The 26,332-nt window shown below is 44.0% G+C and overlaps 1 protein-coding gene across 5 annotated transcripts in view; it reads left to right on the top strand.

Moving 5' to 3' along the window:
- Nucleotides 1-1,293: 1,293 nt before the first annotated feature.
- Nucleotides 1,294-26,332, top strand: part of HTR1F (5-hydroxytryptamine receptor 1F) — a 118,495-nt gene continuing 93,456 nt past the window's right edge. For 3 of the 5 annotated variants that reach the window (XM_056329211.1, XM_056329212.1, XM_056329213.1), the window contains exon 1: nt 1,296-1,532. The gene's annotated coding sequence lies outside the window, so the exon portion shown is untranslated. Of the gene's footprint in view, nt 1,533-26,332 lie in introns of all 5 variants that reach the window. The other 2 variants (XR_008820292.1, XR_008820293.1) reach the window with 2 other exon arrangements.

The raw sequence follows: 26,332 nt of genomic DNA on the forward strand, positions 1-26,332 counted from the left end.
CACGAAGAAGGGGAAGGAAGGCACTAAACAGGCATGGGCTGTTGGTTGGGGCTGAAGAGCCCAGGGACAGCAGGGCAGTTACTTCTCAGGGATGTGTAAGCACATCGCTCAGGTACCGCTCACTTCAAAATCTCCTCATCCAAATATATGACTCTTCCAGCCACTCTTTTGCTTTTGCAGAAGAACTGAGTGAATAGTTGTCCACCCGTGCACCACATGCCCCTGGCACCCCCTCCTCACAGCCTGGCCATAAACGTTTTGGAGGACACTAACGGCCCCATCCACTAGCATGCACTTAAGAAGATCCAAGATCCCACAGAAGACAGGTGCTTGAAACAGACCTTCCCCATCTCCCCCCAAAAAGACTAAAAAGACAATCACTGGGCAGCAGCCTTTCCACCCAAGGTAGAGGACACTCCAGCCCAGCCCCCCCCGCCCCCCCCCCCCCCCCCCGAGGACTTGTGCGACTCCTCCCAGCCCGCGCCCTGCGCGGGGAGCCGGGCAGGCGGCACAAACTCGGGGCAGCCCCCGCAAGGGACCCCGCTGCCCCCTGAGGGGGTGGGGGGGGTGGGGAGGGGGGTGCGGGCATCACTCCCCACTGCACATTGCACCGGAGCGGGGGCAGACCACCCGGCAGGTAGGCGCACCCCCGCGGCGGTCGCCCGGGAGCCGCGGGCAGCGTAGGGGGAGTATCGCCGGGCATCGCCGAGCATCAGCGGACACCGCCGGGCATAGCCCCGCATTGCCGGGCATCGCTGAGCATCACCGGGCATCGCCGGGCATGGTCCAGCATTGCTGAGCATCACCGGGCATCGCCGGGCATAGTCCAGCATTGCCGGGCATCGCCGAGCATCACCGGGCATCGCCGGGCATCACCGGGCATCGCCGGGCATCGTTCAGCATTGCTGAGCATCACCGGGCATAGCCCAGCATCGCCGGGCATCGCCGAGCATCACCGGGCACCGCCGGGCATCGTCCAGCATTGCCGGGCATCGTCCAGCACCACCGGGCATTGCCTGGCATCGCCCATCATCACCGAGCATTGCCGGGCACCGCCGGGCATCATCCAGCACTACCGGGCAGAGCCCAGCATCACCGGGCACCACCGAGAATCTCCCAGCAGCGCCCAGCCGCAGCCCGGCGCCCCCCCCCCCACCTCCCCCGGCGCCCCCCCGGCGGCCGCCCCGCCCCGCCCCGGCGGCTCCCGCGACGCGCAAGTTGCGAGGCGGCGGACGGGCGCGGAGCCGCCTCTCCCGCAGCGCGGCGGGCAGCGGGGTTTGCCCGGCCGGCGGGTGCCCCCGCCCCGCCCCGCCCCGCCCCGCCCCTGCGCGCTGGGCGGGGGCAGCGGCGGCGGCGGCGGCAGCGGAGGGAACCGCTGCGCTCCCGCGCTGCGGGGCCAGCGCCTGCCGCGGTGCGGATGCGTGCGGAGGAGTCCTCGTGGAAGCAGCTCCCGACGTTTCCAAAAAAAAAAAAAAACCAAAAAACCCAAACCACCAAACCCAAACAAACCACCCACTTGGATAATTCAAACGGTAAATCTCGCTAACTTCTCATTACCTTGCTTGCTGTGTGCTTATATATGTGGGTATTTGTGGCTTATCTGGCTTCATTTCGTCATCGTTTGGTTTTCGTTAATTAGCTTCTCTCGTGCTGCCGGAGAACTTGAAATATCGGGGGGTGAACGGTGCAGGACTCTGTTTCGGCTTCATCCTAAAGTTGGGCTGAGGAATGAAAACCTTCCTACTTCACACCACCCTTGCAAATATGTTTCCTTCTTTTATTAACCTGAACGTAGGTGAGATTTCATGTAGCAGCATCCCTGTGAATTTCCTTAGTTTAATTTTTGCTGATGCTATCTGACACGGCATCCATGTGTGTGCTACACACACGCAGTCCCGTGTGCTGATTGTGACTTGGCTTGACTTTGTACGCTGGCATTCGCATCTGAAAATCCAAGCAGGCTTTGAATGTCTTTAGTTTATGATGCTAACGAGTGAACTGTCTCCTGTTTTCACCTTTAATTCAACTTGGGGATCCTGCCGAGGCAAGGTCACCCTAACCAAATCGAGTGGTATTTCTCAGCCCTGTAATTATTTGGTTTATGTTTAAGTGATAGAAACATGCTACGGTTTTTACAGTTTGCAAATTTGTATAGCTTCTTAATCCAGCAGGCTTTTGAGAGGCTACTGATTTTATAAAGTCACTGTATTATTTGGATGCTTTAAGAGACTGGGCAACCACAGGCTTTCTGCATATTATGAAAACCAGCTTGGGAAGTTGCTTTATTTGATATCGTCATTTCATAGACATTTATGCTCTCTACTATTAGCTATTCTTCTTCGTGTATTAACCCAGCAGACATTTACCTGAGGAAAATAAAAATGAGAGGTCAGTTAAGAAAAAAATATCAGTGTATGCATGGGGAAAAGACTGCCTTATTCTCATAAAAAAGAAAACAGGAGTATCTGTTGCATAGCTGGTAAAAATGACTGATCGGAACTTTGCTGTGAAATAGGAGGTAAACTTGCAAGTTTAACTCCAGAAAAACTTAGCTTTAGGGTAGACCCTGTTGCTCTTCATAGATTTTATTCCTTTCCTTTCTGAGCAGTCAGTCATGTATCGACCTACCAACCTGTGCCTCGATGTGCACGTACCCCTCCCCAGGCACACACGCCGAGCCAATAGATCATGTCCGAGAACAGGACTTGTGCTTCTGGCTTCTGAGCCACAGAGGACTACCAACAGTGGTGGGGAAAGGAAAAAGATGAGAGTTACAACATTTGCTTCTGGGGATGTATTTTAGGGACCTTAGCTTGGAGACCGGTCTCAGTAGTTAAAGAGAGATGGGATGCCGTGACCCTTCAAAGTGTGCTTTGCTCTAAACTGCTGCTTGCTGTGATTACATCTCTATTTGAATTTGTCTTCCAGAAACTTAGGTTCGTCCACCATTTATCTTGCTAGTGTTGAAAACAGCATAGATATGCATTTGTGGGTTATTGCTAGTCTGCTAAATATTAAGATCTGTTGACCCAAGAGACAAAAATTTTGCTTAGGGGCTAAAAAAAGAATCTTTGTTCACGAACATACAAACTGTGTGCAGCGTCAGCACACAGCTAACTTTCTGCAGCGTTGCATTGAACGGGGATGTGGAAGCAGGGGGTATTGTTTCTCCTGCGTGTAGGACGTGAGTGGTTAAGTGACTGGTCAGCAGCGCTGCTCAAAGCATTAGTAACTCCGGGGAGTATTCCTTTCTGAGCACTGGAAAAGGTACAGACAGCAGTTACCTCTGCGCCTGGTTGGTTTAAGTTACTGTAAGCACGCTGCTCTTGGTACCTCTGCCTCTTCCCCATTGCTATTCACAGGCATGACAATGCCTTCTTTGGTGTGATTTCTGCCAAGTCCAGGTTTCTGCCAAGCCTGTCGTTAATATCTGAAAGTTTCTTCATTTTGATTATGGAGACTGAAAGCACTTGGAGTGTCAAAAGAGGGGAAAAAGCTAATCAACTCCAAGCCACTATGAAATGTTAATATAATAATTAAAATAGTCTTCTAGGTAAGTCAGAAATTCTGCTTTCTTAAGAAGGGTATAATCAAACCTCTGTTGGTTTTGTCTTTTTCCAAGAAATTTTGGGCTCTACAGCTCTCCCTGCCTTCAGTGAAACCTGCAAATAAGCAAGTTTCCTTGCATATTTCCTTGCAGAATTCTTCCTCCTCCTTCCTTCCCCACTGTGAGCTCTAAATTACCTGGTTTTCCACCCAGGCAGCAAAAGAAAGGGCTAACAGAATACACTCAGGCAGGAGGCTCTCGCTGCCTGTGGAACCTGGCATTTCAATACTGCGATTCCTCTTGAGCTGGGCTTACAGACAAAAAGGGCTCACGCTGCGTGTGACATCTCTCAGGTGCTCGCAGCCTTTTGTGCCAATTCCACATTTCAGGATGACATACCACTATTTTACTGTTTTAGAGGGCATAGGTGATTAAAAGTCAGGTATTATTAATAACTTACTGATGCACTGCTGTTAGAAGGTAAAACTGAAGTTACTGGATCTGAAAGAGTAACACCTCTTTGCCCCCGTTTCCTTGAAGTTTATTAATCGGGAAAAGCCTCATATACTGCCAAATTTGGTGGCTTGCCCTTAGTACTAGCCCTTCATCCAGGAACAGAAGGAAAAAAAGGATAGCTTCAAATTGAGAGAGAAGCTGACTGTAAGACACCTTTAACTTGAAATCAGGGTTTATACCTTTGTCTTTTAAATGACTAATCTGTACCTGTGGGTGTCCATTTAACCTGTGGGATAACTTTAGAAACTGCTGGAGGCGATTTGTACTATAGGATCTTAAGTGCTTAACTTAATATAGGTACACGATAAAATGCATTTTCAGTATTTGATGGGTTGTATCTCTTGGCTTTGGATGTTTTGGGGGTTTTTTATTGTTTGGTGTGTGGTTTGTTTTGGGGAGTTTTTTTACTGTTACATTCTCGCCTGAAGGGTTTCTCTGTAATTTATGATTACAAACAAAGGTTACCGACTCTCTAATTCAAGCTTCAACCATTATGGTATTTTCATACAAATGCTCATTTACTTTGTCATAGCATTAGCAAGAAGGATCAGTCAATGTGATCCATTATTCTGCAGCTACTGTGTGAAGAAGCGATTCTATCAAAAATCTGTCCCCTGGTTATGTTTTTTTGCAAACTAATTATATATATCAGACACAATGTTGCCCTCTACTACTACATTATGTTTCCACATGTAATAAAGTTGGAGAAGTTTCAATGCAAGAACAAAATGAAGTATTTTTTCAATTGACATGTGATGTCCATGATGGGAAGTTGCACAAGGCACTTGCTCCTGGCAGAGGAGCAAGTCCTTCAGTGTATACACTTCACAATTTAATTTAAAAAACGGGGCATATGTCATAAAATGTTGGGAATGTGTATTATATATATTGAATTTCAAGTGTTACTTTCACGATGGTTCATCTGACAAATTAGTGATGGAGTAAGAGATGGGAATTGATGGTCATTTCCTTCGTATGCTCATGACCTCAGTTCTCTTGCAGTTCCTGGAGGAAGAAAAGCACATGGGAGCGCAGTAAACTATGCAGACATGGCCATCCCAAGAACTGACTAAACATTTTTGGGCTTCCCTTGCATACAGTAGAAGAGTGTCACAATGTCACTTGGGAGGCTTACTTGGAAATGCAAGAGTTGTGAAACTGGGTTTGACTCTTACAGCTGTACCTGTACCAGCTAGTTTCAAATATCAAACAGGCGTTGCTCTACCATGAAGCATCATCAGCTGAGCACCACAAAAAGCCTGTTCTAAGGACTCTCACATCACTAGCTTCATTGAAAAATGAGAGGGTTTCTATAAATCACTAGCTGTGATATCGTCTCTTGAAAGACTGCAGCAGCATACCGCCAAGCAGCCTCGTTGAATACATTTAAGCATTGTTTTTTCTTGCCAAAATGCAAGCTGAGTTTTGAAAGTTTTGAGTGGTCAGCAGCCCTGAATTGAAGATAGGGCTTATCAAAGTGAAAAAATGGCCACCTAAATTCCATTTTTTCATTATTTTTCACTAGAAAAATCTTGGGCCTAATGCATAGCACTTTGTAAGAAACCATCACTCCACTATGTTAAATGACAGTGTTACTTTTTCAGGCTCTGACTGAACTGGGGTTTTGTTGATGGTGCAAAATAGAAAAGTTTGATGGCAAAACCATCTGAAAAAGAATCAGCAAGTCAGCTGGCCCAAGTGCAAACACAGCAGTTATGCCTTTGGTGCTAACCAGTAAAAAGTCATTCTTTGCCACAGGGAATACTGGATTGCACAGATGCCTTATTAGCAGGACTGTCGCTATGAGGTGCAAAGAGAGGCTAAGGTGATCTAGCTACTTGTCTATGTAAATATGTGTATGCGCTTACTTGTGTATGTACACAAACAGACATACCAATTTCATGGAGGCCAAATATAAAAACCCACATGAATGAACAAAAAATGAAGGAACGCTGGGAATGTGACTTGCTGGAGAAAGAGGAAAGGAGAGCAAAACCAAAAACTAGAGACCCACAGAAAGGTCTGATCCATTATGGACAGAGTTGGTGGGGACTAGAACTGGCTTGCCTAACCCAGAAAAGGTACTGCTTGTGCCGTAACGAGAGACGATGAGAACGTGGAGGATGTTTTATGATAACACAAAACCAGTGATTCCTCCAATAGGTACTTCGTACCTATTGAAGCGTAGTTGCATTTAGCAGCTTCTCCTGACTTGAGGAGAACTTCTGAACGCTGCTGTTATAAGTCACAATCAAAAATATGATGATTTAAGGAAAAATTGACCTTCAGAATACAATTTATGAGTGTTTGATTACTATACCTGTAATAGTGTAGTTATGTCTTCAATAACAATTATGGGTAAACAGGCACAGCTTTGTGCTGAATTATAGAAGTTTATTTTACTCAAGTTTCATTCCCTTTCCCTATAGTAACACTTCCTTCCTAGAGCTGTCTGTAGCTGGTTCCTACAGCAGCTGAACGAGGAGAGTAGAACAACTGGCTTGGGTCTTTTTGTGGACAGGAATGCTAGATGTTCTCTGCTTATTGCTTCTTACCTGACAGAGGACGCGGTGCTCAGTGCATCACTCTTAAGGTCAGCAGCATGGCGTGACTTCAGCATCACATTGCACCTTCCCTCCTCCCTCCTTCTCCCAGTCCCACCGTTTTTCTCACCTCACAGCAGCTGGGTTTCAGGCAGACCATACTCTCCTGAGCTGAGTCTCCTGGACCAGCTCATCTCCAGACCATGCTCACCCTCAGCTGAGTCTCCTGGTCTTTTGACTTCCTGGGTTGCTGCTGATTGCGCTCACATGAAAGCACTGGCGCTGCCCTGACTGAGAAACTTTCTGTGTGGGCAGCAACAATCATCGTGGCTGTTGTTTTTCCCTGAATCCACAAGCCAGTGTGCCTAATGCTTATTTAGGGCTGCTGCAATATTTGAAAAACAAGCACTTCCCAGTTGTAAGTGCAGATTTCTTTATATCCTAACCACATTTGGTAGTCTCTAGATGCATAGATTTGAGCCGTAATTGGATTTTTTTGCTGAAGAAGAATGATCCTTCTTCTGGAAGAAAGGAAACATATTCCTGTCCTTTTACCTAGCATAAATGCTGTTGATTTTAGAGCGCTAAATCTATTCAGTTTATTTGTACTAAGCATAAGATCATCTATGAAGTTAATCATGGAAAAAAAGTAGCTATCAGTACTTGTTCTCTTATCCTTAGCTCTGCTGAATTATGAAAGATCAGTGTAGCTTGGACAAACCGCCGTTGTAGGCAGTGATGGAGCCCACGGAGTACAAGTTCCCCAGCTGACTGTGGTGGCTGTGACACACTGACTCACTGGTGAGAAGGCGGTGCTCTGAAACCGAGAGAGAGACAACAGAAACGGAGAGGTCTGTTAGCAAAAAAATTATCTTTGGGAGAGATTTCAGGCCACGGTTTATTGGTATCTTAACCACTAGAGGATGTAGGCAAAGTTGGGCCACATCTGTATGGTTTACAGATGCAGCCCAGCCAGTTATCACAGTATTTTCCTCCAGCTGGTGTTACTACAGGACAAACTTCTAACATTGCCACAGACAGAAAGCAATAAATGTGGCTTGGGTGAAAATACTAGGAGTAATGTGTACCACTCTCTGGACAACTTTATTCAGAAAACAGATTTTAATAATGCAGTGTAACAACTGCTGTGAAGTTGTGAGGCTTGCACCACTTGTGATTGTCCAGGAGACCCTCCTGAGTATCATGTAATGTTTTAATTAATAGTTTAATAAGAATTAGCATTTCATTATTTGTTAACAGTTTAGCTGAGGGAATAACTTGTACACTTGGTAAGCATGCAGGTGAGAAAAGGTTGAGGAGGAATGCAAACGGGTTGAACAACTGAGTATTTAAAGCTGTTTTACGTAACGTAGCTGAATAGAACAAGTATCAAGGATACCCTTGGGCAGGAACAACGAGGAGTGCAAATATAACAGCGGAAATGACTGACTGGGCAGAGATGTACATCCCAATCCATGTCAGCGATATCACAGGGCTGATTCATGCTCGGATGATGTAACCGTCAGATCCTTTTTGAAAAACTGCTGCATGGTCATCCACATCCTGAACCCGGGTATGTGGGGAACGGAGAGCAGGGCTGCTCTGCAAGGGCAGACGTGCTGGCAGTGGAGGTGACCCCAGCGCAGGCACTGCCTCACCCCGGGGACACAGCCAAGCGCGGGCAGGCAGAGCCAAGTGCTGGTACATGGCACCCATCGACAGCCCCAGCACAGGGAGGGGATGAACGATGAACCAGGGCCTGGGGCCACCCCAGGGAGCAGCCAGGAGCAAAAAGTGACATCGACGTTATTTAATGACATAGAAAAAAAATCCAAATGTACCAGACAAAACAAGCAAATAATATAATTATGCACTCAAGAAAACAGGGAAGTCAAACTTTAGAAGTCTAATAGCTTTTTTGTATCTGTAAAAGATGCATTTAAGGCTGTTGATTTCTTTCCTAGGGAAATGACTTCCATTCTGTCCTGTCTAACGCTTGTATCTACATAAACAATCTTCTATATTGGGTTTGCCCAACATAATGGCATCATTACCATCTCTTCTGCACAAAGAAATTTTGCATTAGGGTTATAAATTAAGCTCATTCTCACTCTGCCTTTTACTGAAGGCTTTTAATTTTTTGTTTCCAGCCAACCCTTACTGTTCTCAAGGACTGTACTGCAGGTCTTATTATGAAATTACCTGAAGACTGACAGTTGCCAGTGGCGAAAAGGGCCCCTGCTGTTTTGGAAAAGCTGAAATGCGTCCTGCTTTTCATCTAGACCAAAAGCCTTGGGTGGCTGTGGGGTTTGAGTGTTTTTTGCTTTTTGCTATTTGGTTGGTATTTTTTGTTTTTAATGAATATTTTAGGTTGTTTATACCTGGAATAAGCAACTGTTCTCTATTAATAATGAGGATCTATGGGTATGTCTACATTCACTTCCCTGATTTGCTGTTAAGTCCCTACCTCCCGATCACCCAGACTGTATCGATGTTAGTTTCTGATTGAAACCTGTCGTGGAGCAAACCAACCAGTTTCCTTCAAGGCAGAAGTGTGGATTTAGCTGTAACTTGCTGAGGAGACCATTTCATATAAGCGCAATAGCTGAGAGCATACCCAGCCTGGGAGCTTTCTGTCCTACATAGCATTTTCTGGCATGCTCCCAGCAGATCTTCTGCCCTTGAGGGCTCACAAGCCCTCATGCCATGTCCAAGGACATACAATTTATCTCCCCCTTGGTATCATGCTGTCAAACTACCATTCCACTGGGTCAACCCTCACGTCAATTCCAGTATTTTAAACCATAAAACCTCCAAAAAACAGCAATAATGTCTTTCAGCTACAGGGACCTGTGTTAGATGCCACGCAGTGTGGGCATGGCTGTTTGCGCAGCTCTAAATGGAGGTAACATGAATATTGTGGGCGAGGGAGCAGGGCTCTCTCACCCATAGAGACATCGTTTCTGTTTGCTTTAGAGATACTTGGTTCAGGCTTAAGCCTTTTTGTTTGCATTTCAGATTCTGACAATGGTTTCTCCTTGGGGAAAGCAGATAAGGCTCCCTTCAGGCCAGGGTGAGCCAGTTTCCACTGGACAGACAGACAAAATGGAAGAGCAAGATGAGCAGCCTAGGATGGCTCCATTCGTTTTTGGCACAAGTGTGCTTTGAACTATCTGTGAACACAAATTTGACCTAGGAAAGACCTATATTTGGATACAGCTACTAAGGCAAGACAAGTAAAGAGGGCTTAGGTGTGGAGCCTGCTCATGGCTATCTGGACTGGCACCCAGTGCCTGAAAGTGGTGGGCTATCCAGATCCCCAAGTAACAGCAAAGAACAGGGGTTTTCCAAATGCTGACAGTGATCTAGAAAACTACTGCTCTTTGGTGAAGCACTTGCATGGTCCTGTGGTGAGCAAGAGTCTGAGCTGCGTATATATGATATCGCGACATTATCGGAATTCTCAGTCCACTGTAGCCACCTAAAAGCCAAGTGTGTCATCTGCAGTTAGATATGTGATCTTTAATCAGCGGCAGCAGCTCTGGGTGTATATCTTCTTTTTAAGATGACCTATTAAGCTGTCATCTGTAGCTACTTGACCTATAATAGAAAACGCCATCAGGAAAAACAAGCACTAAAATGGAAAATAGCTTTACTTGCTTTCATTAACATTCATCTGACACTCCGAAAGGCTGCAGCTGGGCCAACACAAACACGCGTGGAGTGCAAGTTCACCATGATGCTACGCCCTGATTACCTCTTTCTAGCACATTTATGTTTTTTCTCTCAATTCTCAGGTAACAAGTCAAGTCTGCTGTGCCATAGCCCCACGCTTGATCTTGTCCTGAAGTTATTTATTGGCTCTCCTGGCAGTTTGTTAGACCGATGGCACTCGTTTCTTGTTATATATAGCTACGTATAAGAAATAAGCAGAGCACGTTTAGTCATTTTAGTTATTTCGAACTACTAGAACAAAGAAAAGGAGTGCATAGTTGGACTCAAACTTCACCTGTTTTTCAGTATTCAGAAGCTAAATTCACAAAAGATACCAGAAAAGTGTGAAAAATATTAATTAGGAAAACCAGACATCAGATTTACAGTGAGATTCTTTGGGGATTTTTAGACATTATCCTTCATAAGCAGCTGCTGGCTCAGTGGTGCACATCATTGGTTATGGGAAAGATTTCTGTCTAAAACATGACGTTTAATTTCAGAAAAGTAGTCATTAATTTTGAACTTGAAAAGTCTGTAAAGCATGTCAATCATTAATGACAACTAACAAAAATTCTGAATGTAGCAATAACTTCATCTTTAAAAAAGAAAAGAGGATAAACGCATCTTGCACATTTTCAGGGCTATATAATACAGCACTCTGCTGTGAACGGTACTTCTGAATATTTAAACACAGTTTCCTCCTTGGGTACTGGTGGGGAAAGAGGAGGAAGCATAAGGAAAATGCTAGGTTGTGAAGCCAAAGAGGAGGGGAGGAAAGAAGAGTGGGGGGAGCTGTCTCTCGCAAAGGCAGCCCCCAGACTACAGTGACTAGGTTCTTGTTTAGGTGCAAAATGTGAAATGCACGTTGACATTTAAAAAACTGGGGAAAATCCCCCAACGTTAACCAAGGAATGCTGAACCAAAGAGTAGAACTACGTCGTTTTGAAAACACATTCTGCCTTCAGCATCCAAATGTTTCTTGTCTTGTGCTCTGAAGAGCTAACGTTGATGAACTGTAACTGATGGAGCTGGGGAAATAACGTTTGTGGTGAACTGTATATCCACTGAAACGATGCTATTGAAAGTGGAAAAATTATTTGTGAATACACCCAAATAGTTTTTTTCCAGAACAAACTTTGACAAAACATTATTGAGCACAGAGACCTTCTTTTCTTTTTTTTTCTTTTTTTTTTTTTTTTACAGTTTTGATAAAGCAGTAAAGAAAAATAATTGCAACAGGACAGCAGTATTTCCGTTTCCCTAATAGCTGAGTAATTAGAAAGCACTTTCTAGATGCAACATCTTGCTCTTCGGGGGTTTCTCATCTTGCAGTGGTTTTAACGTCACAAAGGACCATGCCCTCTGGCTCTCCTGCTCCTCCTGCATGCTTCAGGCTGTTCTTAAACAGGCTCGGAGCCACACAACAGCAGCCAGACTGCTGGAACAAGCCGCTTGGAGCACTGTTCTTGCAGGTATAAGTGACCTGATGCAAAGCACTTGTTTTCTCCATTGAAGAAGAGGGCCTGAAATGGGCTTTGGTTAGTAGCTGTGAGGGGAGATTAGGAAGAAACCAGCACCCTGTGTTGCAAGGTGTGCGGGCACCCACCCTTGGAACTGCTTTACTCATCCCCAGCGCAGGCAGAGCTGACCTCTGCTGGAATAAAAGTGTATAAAAAAAAAAAAAAAAAAAAAAAAAAGCCAAAAAAAACCAACCAAGGGATTTGATTTACATCCAGATGGAGTGAGGAACACATTTTTGGCAAACTCCCCTGTTCTTTTCAATACCTGTTTGCAGAAAATCCCGTTAAATTCTTCTTTCTCAAGACCTATTTGTGAAGGCTAGGTGATGCAACACGTGGAAAACGATACACCAGGAGCAGGGTGTCTGGGTGGCATCCATGTGAACCGCTTGCAAGAATGGGCTGTATCTGCTGGATTTGGACATATCTTGAGGCAAGGTCAGAGAAGGAGGAGAACGGGTGCTCATTCTCTTTGGGAAATGCTTTCCGCTGCAGACACACAGAGATGCTTCTCTTCCTTAAAGGACTCGTGGTCTCCACTACTGCAGTATCCCCTGCTTTTTGCTGAATGTCCCACCATAGTCTGTATGGTGGAAAGGTGGCCGTTCCCTTCGTTTCATTGATTGATTGAAAGAGGCAGACCCCTGCCTATGGACAAAGCCAGGGATGATATGCTGGGTCAGGGAGTTTGCTTCTCATCTTTCCACATAACGCAGCAATGATGCTGACTGACTTCTCAAGTGCATGGTGAGGATAAACTGGTGACTGTCTGCACAGTTACCAGGATGGTTGCAACACACACATCAGCTTGTAACAGTCAAAGGGAACCTTGTCTAGTGGTTTAGAAATTGCTCGTCTCTGTCTCCATCAGAAATTTCACGAGAAAAAGCTTTGTATGAAATACTGGAAAAGCAGATTTGGCCAAAACTTATCTGGCATAAAAACTGAATTAAAATGGATTTTAAATGCAGTAGGATGAGAAAGCAAATAAAATTTCTCTGACCTGGATGCATCTGTTTGCTGAAATCTGGCTTCCAGCATGTATCAGAGAGGTATGTAACCAAGAAAGAGAGGGGACAGTACACACATCTTTTCTTATAAACCTGTGAGGCACCTTGGTGGAAGTGGCACAGGAATCTAGAGTGAAATTTAAAGCAGAAGCACAGAACCTAAGTTAAAGGCAGACTGACAGAGGGATGTGTTGAAAATACAAGTAGGACAACACCGTTTACACAGGAAGGAGCACTTGTAAACACCAGCAGCTGCTTTAATTCATCAGAGCTTACTGTGGTTACAAACGCAATTCTAACTTTTCTTCTGCAGATTCTTTCCATAAAAGCAGTACTTACTCTAGGTGTGACCAACTTGGTTGTTCCCTTAACTGTTATTGAGAGAAATGTTTTTGCAGTGCCATAATTTTGTGATGCCTTTCCTGCATACCTAATGTGTTGTACACCTATGACTAAATGATTTTTACTTTCTCATTTTTTATTGAGACAATATTGTGTGGGCTTCTTTGGCAGTAACCTGACACAAAGCTTTGTGTGTTGAGCCCAAACACATTTACCTTCTGGAAGCTCTTTCATTTAATCTAGAGGAGCATAGCTTATTTGAAGAATGATAAAATTCCAAGGTCAGCCTGAAAATTAAGCCATTTATATAAAAAAGGTTTGCTCTTGTACAGATGTAGGTATGAGTCACTGACCTGAGAACTCAAAGCATTGCAGGGATATTAATATAAAAATCAAGATTTTAATAAATTGAAGTAATTGAAGAAGGCAGGAAATAAAAAGACTTGTTTGTCTTGACTGAAAAAGTAAGCTTTTTTTCTGTGGTAATAAGAACAGATCATACCCCTCGTGTTCCCTGTTACAAATCTGGACCAACACCTGTCAACCAAGTGCTGTCACTGGAGGTTCTGCCCTTTAAAGAGTTGTAGGAATTGAGGAGAGTTAAGGATCAAGAAGTATTGCTCTAGCTTTTGGTAAGAAAGACTTTGGCACCCCGTCTCCTTTATTCAGACTCTCCTCTTTCTGCCTGTAACAGTTGCCAGCTCTGAAAGAGCTGAGCTGCAATAAATATAAGAAATATCCTGGGGGTGTAGGGGTGGAGAGACCCTGTGGGCAGAAGCGTTCTTCTCAGACCACAGCTACCTCCCAGCCAGGGACGAGAAGGTAGTTTTGATTGAGAGCAGAGAGGGGGAAAGAAGGGGAGAAAAATACCTTCCTTCCTTCCTTGGCATCTTCACCTCCTTTGAAAACCTGTCCTAAAAGTAAGAATCTGTTTTTTCTTCTGTCTCTGTAGTAAACTACAGGAACCTGTTCTTACCCCTCTTGCTTGGTGCCTTTGTGGGGGAGCAGTGTCACACCCAGCTTTCAGGCAAGAGCATCATCGCCAGCATCTACAGGGGAGCAGCTCATACACTGCAATAAACTGGCTTAGAGTCAATTCAATTTAGATCAAAGTGATGATAATGTGCTAAAGGAAGGCACTAAAGAGGTAATTCAGAAGAAGTTTCTGCCTTCTGAAAGGTTACCCAGCTAGCTACTCATATGCTTTTTGTTTGTTTGCTGTTTAGATTCCAAGTTACTTCTAAGTACTCAGTACCCAGACCTGATGGTTTTTGTGTGCTTGTCTGTTTTTTACCCAGTTTTATCTATGTGATTGGAGCCACCCATGGGAGGTAGAAGAAGGGTCCCTATCAGAAGGAAGGAGCTACAGGAGCAAATAAATTGAAAAGATAAAAATACTCCTAGTGCCATCTCTGCTTTGCAGATGCTCCACTGTGCCAAGGAGGAGGCTGTACCACACAGCCTGTGGCACTGGGCTGTGCGTGTGAACAGAACAGCAAAAACTTGTTCAAACAGGCTGTTCTGCTGTTAACTTGCTGCCTTCCAGGCACAGGCACAAGCCACTGCCACCCCTTTATGCTCGGTGCTGACTACGACACTGCTTGCGAGCGAGTTCTGAAGGCAGGAGGCTTGTCTTGGAGAGCAAGGCTTGGCCCACGCCGCCTGACAGGCTGCCTCTCCTCCTTGCACCACGCTGGGGAAACCAGGCTACGGAGGGAGGGAGGGAAGCTGCTGCTACCTCCGGCCTCGTGCGGGCTGTGAGGGATCTGCTGGTCCTGGGGTTTCCTCCCCTGCCTGGTTCCGTTAAGTGGTGGGCAGTCGCCTTGCCCTGGAGAACGCGCCCCGTGCCGGCATCGGGGAGTGGGCTGCGGGGTGGCTCTTCCTGAGCAAGAAGGCAGGAGCTGGGCTGGACTCTGGGACTGGAGCTGGGAAACACGACAATGATTGCTGAGCTGCAGCAAACGTTAACGGGTTGCAAAAGTTCAGCAAGCCTGAACTAGGCATTTGGGTAAGAGTAGTGTTCAAAATGTAAATATACATATTAAGTATGACCTGAAAGAGGCGGCTAAATCAAAATGCAACAGAATAAACACAGATGATAAGGAAGAGATGGACTAATTACAGGCAAGAGACTGCAATAGAACTTTGGTTATACCATCTACCTGTTTCTCCCTCATACCATTCTAGCACTTTATTAGACCTTTCTGAACCACCCAACATACCGTCAGGTCAGCCTTAACAGAGCACTAGCTGGGGATAAGATACCGTGATTAAAACTCATGGAGACTATAGCAGAATAGATCAAATTATCTAAGTAGTTAATTGTCATAATTTGAAATTACTTATCTTTTATGCAGTCAGAATCATAATCTAGGCCGTTAGCGACTACTTCGGAGTATTTCTGGCCATAGTTTATGAATGCTGAAAGGGTATTGATTGGACGATGGTACGATGAATGTGAATTTTCATATGAAAAAATGAAAGGTAGCAAGCCATTTGTGTAAACAAGTTTGTAATACTGAGTCTTGCAGTGGGATATACATAAAAGTCACTTCAAAAGTGATAGTGTGTGATGGTCAGTGCTGGGATAATCTGATCTGCCAAAGTACAATCAGAAACAGCGCAAGCAGGAATCACAGAGCTGGCTTTAGAAAGGACTAAGGATGGAGATCCCATGAAAGAGCTTCCCACCCTGCAGGGAGCCCCTTGGCTCTTGGAGCTGCTGCTGGCCCGTGGCTCAGAGGGTTTGGCTTTAACTCCCCCCTCTGCCTAAGCGTGTGACCTTGGCCTCACCGTTTAGTCTCCCTGTGTCTGACTTTCCCGACTCGTAAGGCAAGGTGGGGAGCATTCCCCTGTTTAACAAAGAGCTAGGAAGAAAAGTGCATGGAAGAATAAGAGGTACTTGAAGTCTGCAAGGAGAGGTCACGCGTAAATTGCTCAGATCTTCCTGCCATGAGGTTCCCTGCAGCTCCGGGTTGGGGGTTACTCGTTCTGTTATCTTGGAATGGGAACATGCAAAATACCTACAGGTAAGTCTTAAGCAGGGCATGCAGTTTTGGAGGTCTCCATGTAGGAGATGTGCCTGCCTATGATTTTATCTGTAGCCGGCCATAAATTTAAAGGAATTAGCAAGCGGTGGCTGGGTCTTGCAGCCCTTCCCTCCCAGCAAGGTGACAGAAGGCTCTCACAGCTCGTTCTGCAGACCTTTGCAAGACCTTTCCATCTTCCCTGCGTACAGCAATGTCAACTGATCATTGATTTTCAATACCACTTTTCATCACTGAAATGTTGATACTTTAATTAATCAGGAGGCCCCGCACGGGTTGGAATTAAAAAATTAGGAGTACTTATATCACAGAGCTTAGTACAGCGACTCCCAGGCAGTCATCAGTGAAACTTTTGAAGCATGCTTTCCTGTAGTTCTTGTTCTTATGAAAGTTTTCAGTCCCTCTGTTCCCTCATACAGATTTTCTAATGTCTAATAATAAGTTGAACACACACTGTGACTTTTCCATTAACAGGAGTTTGCCTTGTGTCTATTTGGCAGCATGTTTTCATCAAACGTATAGGGACTCTTGATCTCTCTGCAAGTTTAGTTAAAACCAGGCAAGGACTTCAAAAGGAACTCATGGGGACTGATAGACAGCATGATCTTGTAAGCATCATTTCCCAAGGCAACAGGACTAAAAGACTAGCAGCTGGCTGTGTGGTAGGCTAATTCAAACCTTCCTTTTCTGTCAGTTAAAAAAAAAAAAAAAGTGAGAACGTATATTTTTTTAACAATGTTTATTAGCAGAGTTTCAGTCACAGGGAAATCAACTCCCCAAATATTTTTTTTTTTCCATTAATAGGGTCTTGAAGGCAGTTTTATGTCCTTGTATAACTAAAAGAAATTACTTTTTTTAAGTGCCCTTTTTTTACTAATTACTGGTGATCTGCTTTGTCAGGGATTTCCACTGCACAGTGTCTCCTTTGAAATAATTGCAAAATCATTATCTTTTTAGGGTTGTTTTAAGCAACATGACAGAAACCTTCCACAGCCTGTTTTCCTGCCGGAATTTTTATCCTTCTTGATTATCGGCTGTGTTCCCATGACAATTCCTGTGCTCACGCATCCCAGAATTAGCTCCTAACACGTTCCAGCCTGATGGTACATCAAGCCCACTCAGTGCTCTGGAAACTACATGTACGCAATAGGCTCAGAATCTGTGGGGAAAGTAATTTGGGTATTAAGACTATGCGATTGAAAGATGGGAGAAGGGATGGACAGAAGAGAGTGGAGAAAGGAAAAGATACTTAGGATTATTCTTTTTTTAAAACTTTTTTTTTTTAATTTAAATGCCTCACGTCTGTAGGGTAACATCTCTACAGTTAGTATATACTGTTGATGAAATGGAACACTAGCTTGAAAATGACTTATCAGTTTATCTTCAGAGTCAACTGATAAGGCGAGCAGCTCTGTATTTTGAGTTACCTTTCCTGCAGCTTTCCTGCACTGCACCCCCAGTTTCCCTGGAAGCTCCCTGTCTCCATGAGGTGCCTGTGTGTCATTCCCACTTTCAATGCTGCTGCATAGCTGGGTGCATTCCAGCTGCAGAACTCCGTACCTTTCTCAAGATTGCAACAGTCATCTTAGTCAAAACCTGAGCAAATCCTAGTAGAGATCTACTCAAAAGAAACCCCTCTGTGCTCAGTTCTAGCTGCGAGAATAGTGCCAGACCTGATGGTATAGATCCAACAGAGCCACTAGCTGAGAAGGGAGCATCCAAATACCCCACTACTGCTGGCTAAGTCAAGGTCCATTCACATAAAAAGCTCCCAGCAAGTGCTGGTTTGGCTCCAAATTGCACTGGTCATTTGCTAGGAAGACCACCTTCACGCTCCCATGTTTTGTGGCCAGCACGGATGTTTCTTAGCCAAGGTGCAATGAATTCCAGGCAGGGCTCCTGACAGACCTTCGTGGAGAGCTAGCACTGTTAGCAGGACGTGTCCAACTCTAATACAACTACCCAGAGAGCTGCTAGATAACTTCCTTCTGCCATTAGTTGAAGTTCACAGTTGAAAGCCATTCTGAGGCTTACCAGACATTTTTGCCCCCCCTTACTTGGAGAAATAAAGCTCTTCTAACATGTCTCCATCTCAGAACAGCCTACCATCTCACCATCTGTCACAATGGCATTTTCCATTGTTTTCTTCTCCCTCTCCGTGCTTCTTATACATATGCAAGGTGTGCCCTCTAGTATTCTGCAAACAGCACAGCAGTGTTCAGCAGTGACAAATGCACCTTGGGACAATTGCATTTATGGAATATCAATAAGACTCCTTCCTCCCAGCTAACCACCTTTTCCCAGTTGGTATGACGGTACCACAAGGGTTAAAAACCCAAGCTTATTATAATGCAAGCACAGTTACCAAGATAGCATGTATAGGAGAAAATGCAATTGAGATAGTAGTTTGCTTCACAGTTTGAACGATGCTCTGAGCTTTCAGCTACCTTTACCTTTTATATTACCCAAAGTATGGTATTTAAAGATGCATACATATTTTAAGATATCCAGTTTGCATTAATCACAGTCTCAGCATTATTAATGATTTGATTTCAGAAAAGTTATTGCAAAATTCTATTTTTGCTATGCAATTTGTGCAGGCCTTCACATGGTCTAAAACTAGATTTAAAGATAATACATTCAAAGGCAAGAGCGTCTCTCTGAGGGGTCACTGATAAAAGCAAGATTGACCCCTCATCCTGACAGAACCTCTGCAAGAATCCTTCCAACAGACACATCGCTGCTTATTGTGCCAGCAGCTGTTGCCAGTTCCTTGGGGCAAACCTCCTGATGGGATCTGGTCCTCACCGTGAAATGGCCAGCAGAGCTGCACGGGGAGGTGATTACTTTTTTCTCTGCCTCCCACCAGTTTCCCAATAGCCCTTTGACCAATTCAGAACCCTACGGGTACCCTTCAAGTCCCTGTGCCCGTGCTGCCACCAGGCTGAGCCCAGGAGGACACCGGAGGAGGGGGATTCCAGGATTTTTAGCGTTGCTATGGAGATGAAAATTAGCACAATAACTATTATGTTCTCTTTCAAAGCTTCCCAGTCTCTGGTTTTAACTCATTCCCCTGTTCCATCACCACTTCAGTTCTGTCCCAGGAGCATCCCGACACATCTGACAGATTTCTGGCTTGGGAACTGGAAAGGGAATGGCAGAACACGTTGGAACCTGAAGTCTGGCCAGGAACCAGAAAAGGGGAAGGAAGAAGTGAGAGAAGATCTTATAGAAAGAGGAGAGAATTAAAATAAAATTTAAAAATAAAATAAAATAAAACAAAATAATAAAATAAAATAAGTTATAAGAGTATAAGAGGCAGGGACATGGAAAACCCAGCTTTTGGAGATGGCACAGAGGCACAGAAACAGAACTGGAGAATATTTTGGTACCGTATGGTTATGCTCTACCCTTCCTTAATGAAGCTGCGTCCCTCAGGGAGAGCGATGCACAGGCTGTACACCGCTCAGCAGCGAATACCCAGGCTGTCATCTTCCCTCCTGTTTGCAACAGCCCCTCCCTTTTCTTCAGCACCGAGAGGAAAAGCAAAGCTTCTGGGAAGCAAATACAACATCACACTTTCTTGTGAGGGGCAAAGCAAAAGTTGGAATGAATTTGGGAAGTTTAAATACGTTTTTCCACCTCCACGTTGCTACATGCAATTAGGTGGTTGTGCTGTTTCTGATGGGCTTTATGATCCAGTGCCCTAAAGCTCGCACTGCTTATGGGCACGTTGTTGTTGACATGAGTTCAATACCCTGTCGCCAAATCACGCATGCTGTAAGCATAGTGCCTTGGCCTTCTGCAGAAACACTGGACAAGCATTAAAAAGGGGTAATAAAGATTCAGTTGAGCTTGTAGGTAAAAAATAGGAGGACAAGGCTTTTCTGATCTGCGAGGCTTCACAATTAACCACGGGTGCTAGAGGCTGTCTAAAATGTCTCCGAACATATCTTTCCCCTGCTAATAACATTGTGTCTTGCTATCACAGCCATTGTGCAAAACCCAGCAAACGAGCCTTCCTCCGCCACCTCTGGTGCAGCAGCCAGCACCACCTCTGCTCTTTCAGTCTTCCAAACACCTGTTCCTCTGCAGCCACCAAAAGTACAGCCCAACTTTTATTTTGCCTGGCTAGCAAAAGGCACCATAAACCGGTCAATAAGCTGAGGCTAAGATGTGCCCCCCAGGAGAGCGGCAGGATGCCTGGCCCTGCCTGGCCACCCCGGCCAGGGAGCAGGGCTGCAGCGCAGGGAACGTGGGCTGCAAAAAGGGCTTCAAACGCAGCTGGGGGCTAGTCAGGCTTGTGCCGTTGTTATGTATCCTCAACCCGCATCACGTCCTTTCCTACAAATGAATACTGATTTTCTGAGCCCAGAAGCCCAGCTATCGGAACTTCATCTGGTGCAGGCAGAGCTCACCTAAACTACCTTTTAGATTTTCTCTTCCTTGGTCCAAAATGACATAGCAGGTGGCTGTGGTGTGCCACCCGGCTGTGCAATGGTACACGCAGACAGCAGCATCCCCACAGTGATGATGCTGGGGATCTCGCTGCGCCACCTTCCTACCCTGCTGGCTGACCACTACTTGAAAACAGGCATCATTTGCAAAAGACACATTAACAATACAGCAGATCCCTTTGAGGTTTTGCTGCTCTCCAGCCCCCACCTTCCCACAGCTTTTTATGCAATTTATAACCAAGCTTTGAAGGGAGGGGAAAAAAACACAGCAATTTGCCTGCAGCCACACGATGGGAGGGAGCAACACGAGAGTAACTTGCGGTGTGGTGCTGTGGCGCCAGAGATGCACTGCTGCGCAGATCAAAAAGGCTACCAAGGAATGACCAATTTTGGCTATTAGTTGCTGTGCAAAAAATTTCAAATAAAACCGTATTGTCTCATCACCTGTCCTTGTAGGCGAGCCTTCAAGAGAGGGAAATGAATGTGTTCCCTTCGACAGTTTAAAGAGGAGGGACAGTCTTCACTCATTTGTTGAACTTATAAAGCATATTTCATGGCAGCTTGGGAAAGTCCAAAAGCAGAATCATGTTTAGCAGGGCTCTCAGTCCAACTATAATTCCACCCTCACCATCTCATTTCCATCCCCCTTCCCTCCTCCAGCCTTGCGAAGGAAAATAGCTTCAGACTAAAAGCCCTATAAAACTGTTACTTCTGAAGGTTTATCCTCTTGTCTTTCTGATGAAGAGCTACAATTATTTTTTTTTTGCAGCATAGGTAAGGAAACATCATTCTGAGAAAACGTGAAACCAGACGTGAAACACAGACATAAAACCTGCCCTTTCAAGCTCAGAAAGTTAAGGACAAGATCATTCCAAATCAACCCTTTGATTTAATATTTCTCCAGTCAACAAAAAATCTGACTATCATCTAACATGGTTATTATTAAAAGGTTATCTCAGTAGCAAATAATCACTTTAAACTTGAAACTCAGATGCACTGTAGAATGGCCAAAGTCTGAAAACATATAAATCACGGGGATGGGTGAGTATGCTGCTAATTACCCCATTCCCTGAAAATCTTGTTTCTTTTTATGAAATATAATAAATAAAATTAGGAGAAATAATTATGATCTTCTAAGTAACGGGAACTGGACAAGCAGCAGTGTGTGGTTCTTGCTCACATGCCAAAAGCATGGCATAGGAAAACGTCGCTGTGGAGTTCCAAAATCACAGTCAAGAGACTTGCTCAGCCGTCGCTTACTTGGGGAAGAGCCTTACCTGCTTAACCCACTAGCGGTGCAGAAATTTTGATCCAAACCCATCACTGTTCTTACCACGTTCCCCTGTTACGCTTTCGAAAGAAGAGCCAATGAAATCCTTTACTTTTGTGAACTGTAAAGAAAGACAAAAGATTACCAAGAGATCTTTTTCAGCTATTGTGCCCTAACCTTTCTGAATTTCTGTGAAACTTTGTGTTTACAGTGATTTACTCAACTTTATCCCTGGACTTTTACGTACCGCACATAAAATATGATTTTTTAGAGTGCATACTCATGTTTCTATTCAGGGGTCACTTCGTACATAAAACACTTGTATGAATGCCTAAATTATTTCAGCTCTCAATCACACTGAAAGCCAATGCAGCCCGAATACCCAAACTACAAAGACGGGTTTGGAAAATGCTATGTTAGGCTGGGGTCATACTCTCTTAAATTTGGATATTCACATCTCTGAGAGACGTTTGGTTTTGCAAGGATGATTAATTTCATTTTCCCTCTAACATCATGAATGGTACTAACCACTCTGTCTAATTTTGTTCAGTGATGATATTAGTTAGTTTCATGGCGCAAATAAAATTTAGCCTGACTTCTCAAGAACCTGAGCATCATCTCTGTTAACAAAGCCTTATTACAAGATTTCTTTAATGCTTTTTTTAAGCCTGAACACAATATAGGCAGTGTCAAGGTACAGGGAACTTCTGCATCATTACTGAGGGCCAGTGCAGACCGGTCGCTATGTCATGAAACAGCTCAAATTGATCACAGTGATGGTCTGGTAGATGCAAAGCTCAGAGTCTTTGACTCTGAACTATCCCTGAATGACAAACAGTAGAACTTCTCAGGGTACTCCATCCCGCCCACACCAACTTTATCCTATAGGAAACATGCTACTGCCTTGGTCTCTGGTAGGAATGCCGCCTGATGGTTATTGAAAATGTCTAAGGGGATGGAGAAAACAAAACTTAAGGCTCAGCAGTTTTAGTCTGAGTCTTGAACAGACAGGGTGATGCCACACTGTCCAGCGGAGGGCTGCTAGATGGTGCCAACCGCTTTCCCTCTTCCAAGGAGTGCACTTAGCAAAAACAAGTTAAGCCTTTTGTACTTAATGGCAGGTGGGGCATAAAGTATCGCTGGGGTCTCTTCATTGTCGTGTAAAAACCACAAACAGGTGCTGTGCTTTGATTGCAGTGATTCTCGAGCCCATTTTCACTTTCCCTTGTGCTTGCCTTTTAAGCTTTGATCACAAGGCTGTACCACTAAAGGCACCTGAGCAGCAGATTGCTAGGCAACAGATGCTGCAAAGGACAGCACCTGAGTGGCAAGGGACCTTGCCCTGCTCCAAGGTCCCCCTGAAAAAATCTTCAAGGCAAAACCAGCTCGGTGTTACGAAGGCAGGCAGGTGAAGCCAGAAATTGCTTTGAAAGTAGGTGTTAAAAATAAACAGCAATAGGAAAAAGGGGCAATTCAAGCAAATGAGAGAGAAACATGATGGGAGGCAACACAAGGCAACGTGCAATGAGGAGTCGCTACTAAAAGCATGGGAGCAGGTAGAAAATATGAGGGAAAATGTAGCAAAACACAGATACAAGGCAGATTTGAAAACTTGTGCAACAGCATAAATATATATATATAAAAGCTTAATTTATTGTCATCCTTGTAAAAGTTTATTTATTGCTAAAATTCTGTTTAGCGTTCATTTTATATCAAAAATTATGTCTACCACGAGGAAACCCATATTACTGTTGTGTTTTTCTTCTGAATTGCCAAAGAGAGTACTTTACATCATTTCTACTTGGCCCATAAATGTCATCCGTGGAGTAAATAGAAAAGTTTCATTTGATCACAATTTAGGAGACATTGAAGAAGCTACATAAATCTTTATAGAACACAAATCAGTACTTCACCCAGAATATAACTTGGAAGACAACGTATAAATGCAAAATGGTACATACTCAGCAATGCTCAGTAAGCAAAGGGAAGGTTGCATCTGTCTAATGAGAGTTTCCTTCAGGATAAAGAAAACAAGCTGCTAAAGAAACCTGACCTGGAAGCTGTGAAGCATAGTGCAGTACCACATGTAGGAAATGTGTTTCCCTCGTTCCAATCCTTAATTGCTATTTTAAATGTGCAAATAGGCTTGCCCAGTAGGATGAACAGCGGCAACAAAACCCAAACCAACAGAAAGTACTGAGCAGCAAAGCAAGCTGAGTGTTCAGAGATGAAGGAGTGCCAACCTGCAGTGAAAATCAGACTTTGCCAAGGATATTAAAAAAAACGCGGGGGGTGGGGGGAATGGAGTTGCTATACAGGAAAATAGGATAGAGATTAAAGATAATCTAGGTACAGCCAAAAACTAAGTAAATACTCGGCCTTGTTTCAATCAGCGGAGACAATGTTGAGCATGGAACAAAAGGCAGAACGGCTAAAGGTTAGGGAAATTGCTAAGGAGCTTATTTGGTCTTTTGAGACCAAATAATCATCACTGCAGAATTCTGAAAGAACAAGATGCAAAATAGCAGGTATTTTCAATAATTCTGCTAGGTCAATCTGTTCTTAAATGACTACTGTTGCAAAAAGGTTGCTGAAAGACTGAGCTTGCCAAAATAACAGCCAAGATGAGGACAGGGATTCTGTCTACAAACATATTGTTGAAGTAAAAACAAGAAAGGGGAAAATAATATTTTAGCTAAAGGGTAATGTCGACATGAGAATAAACACATCACAAAGTTAGAAAAACATTTCTAACCTTCAGTGCAATGAGGTTGGAGAACAATCTTCCAACAAGAGTAACTGGCACAGAACTAGTTAGAAATGGAGGTGGATCAGTTTGGAAAACTGATTTAGTGATACATTCGCCTGAGGCAGGTAAAAAATTGACCACGCCCAGTCCTTTTTTCTATAGATTTCTTTATAATCAAGTCTCTGTGATTCCTCCATGGTTGACTAGAGAGTATTCCAGCATTTAGTAATAATCCTTTGCCTTCTTACGCCTTGCAGTTAGCTTAACTATCACCCACTTTGCGTACCTCTCACTGCAGCAACAAACAGGGTACCTGTACTCCCTAGCAAGGCAAAAGTGTTTTGTTGGACGTGCTGACACGGCGCAGACTTTTCTAGTTCTGCCAACTGTTCCTTGAGCTGGGGAAGGAAATGGAACAGTTGAGCCCTGTCTGCTGTAACCGTGGTTGAAATCCCTCGATGGCTCACCCACTGCTCATCTCACCCGTGCCGCCCAGGTGAGAGGCACATTTAAGGAAAAGCAACCAAGTATCTCCTCTCAATCCATTGAGACTTTTAACAGAGTATACACAAGGTTTGTCAAAGCTAAAACAAGCTACTGACAGTGTAGAAATGTGAGAATAGAAAGGAAGGCACAAGCCTTTTCACGTAATTACCTTTATTCTTTTCAAGTTAGGAGTACATGGGATACTCCTTCCATGGGTTTAACCAGACCAATACATGGGATGCTCCCTCCACAGGTTTGACCAAACCCAAGTACATGTTTTGTTCGTGAACTCTTCAGCCAGCTTTTTGCCACAGACAAATCTCCTTGGTAAATCCCTTTTCAATTTGCTTCAGCGTACCCAGTTAAAATATCTGACTTGTTTCACAAGTATACTCTAAGGTTTCTTATTAAAAAAGTCTTGCAATAGTCTAAGAGAAAAAGGATTATGCAAAAAAAGAATAACATTAACTGTTCTATTGTTGGAAAACAGGAGCACAGTGCCAATTAGACTGCAGAAGTCTAAAGGCAAAATTCCCCGTCCCCTACCAGACAAGGTCACTGGACATGTTGACACAACATTTTAATGCACATTACCCATTTAAAATAATTATTTTGCACGCCAAGTCACATCTTTACCTTCTAAGTTCATTTTTACTGTGCAATGGATGGCTTGAAATCCAATTTAATTCATTTTTTGTAATGCAATTTTCTTCCATGTCTACTATTTTCAGTGCATATTACATTTTCACTACTTCTGAATGTAACTTAAGTAGCAATTGCAAACAGATCTATCATAAATTTCAATCCAGTAATTTCTCCTTTTAGTCAACCCTAACTTCCCTCATTCCTGAAAGCACAAAAAAATCTGTAGAGCAAATAGGCATTTCAGTTGTACTCTGTATCCCAATCAATGAACAAAGACAATTCGTAGCTAACCTGTATTTATTTATTCCTAAAACCAATTCCTTTTTCTATTGAATCTTCTTAATGTATTTTGCCTTTATAACAATTGATGTATAGTTATGCAATTTAATTTAATGACAGACTTTTTTTTCAAAGCCGGAAATGAAATTTGCTAGTATCTTTCTTCTCGTCCTCAAAACATCAGTTTGAGGTATTTGAAGCACCTCG

The sequence above is a fragment of the Falco biarmicus genome, chromosome 2 (genome assembly GCF_023638135.1).
Source record: "Falco biarmicus isolate bFalBia1 chromosome 2, bFalBia1.pri, whole genome shotgun sequence".
NCBI lineage: Eukaryota > Metazoa > Chordata > Aves > Falconiformes > Falconidae > Falco > Falco biarmicus.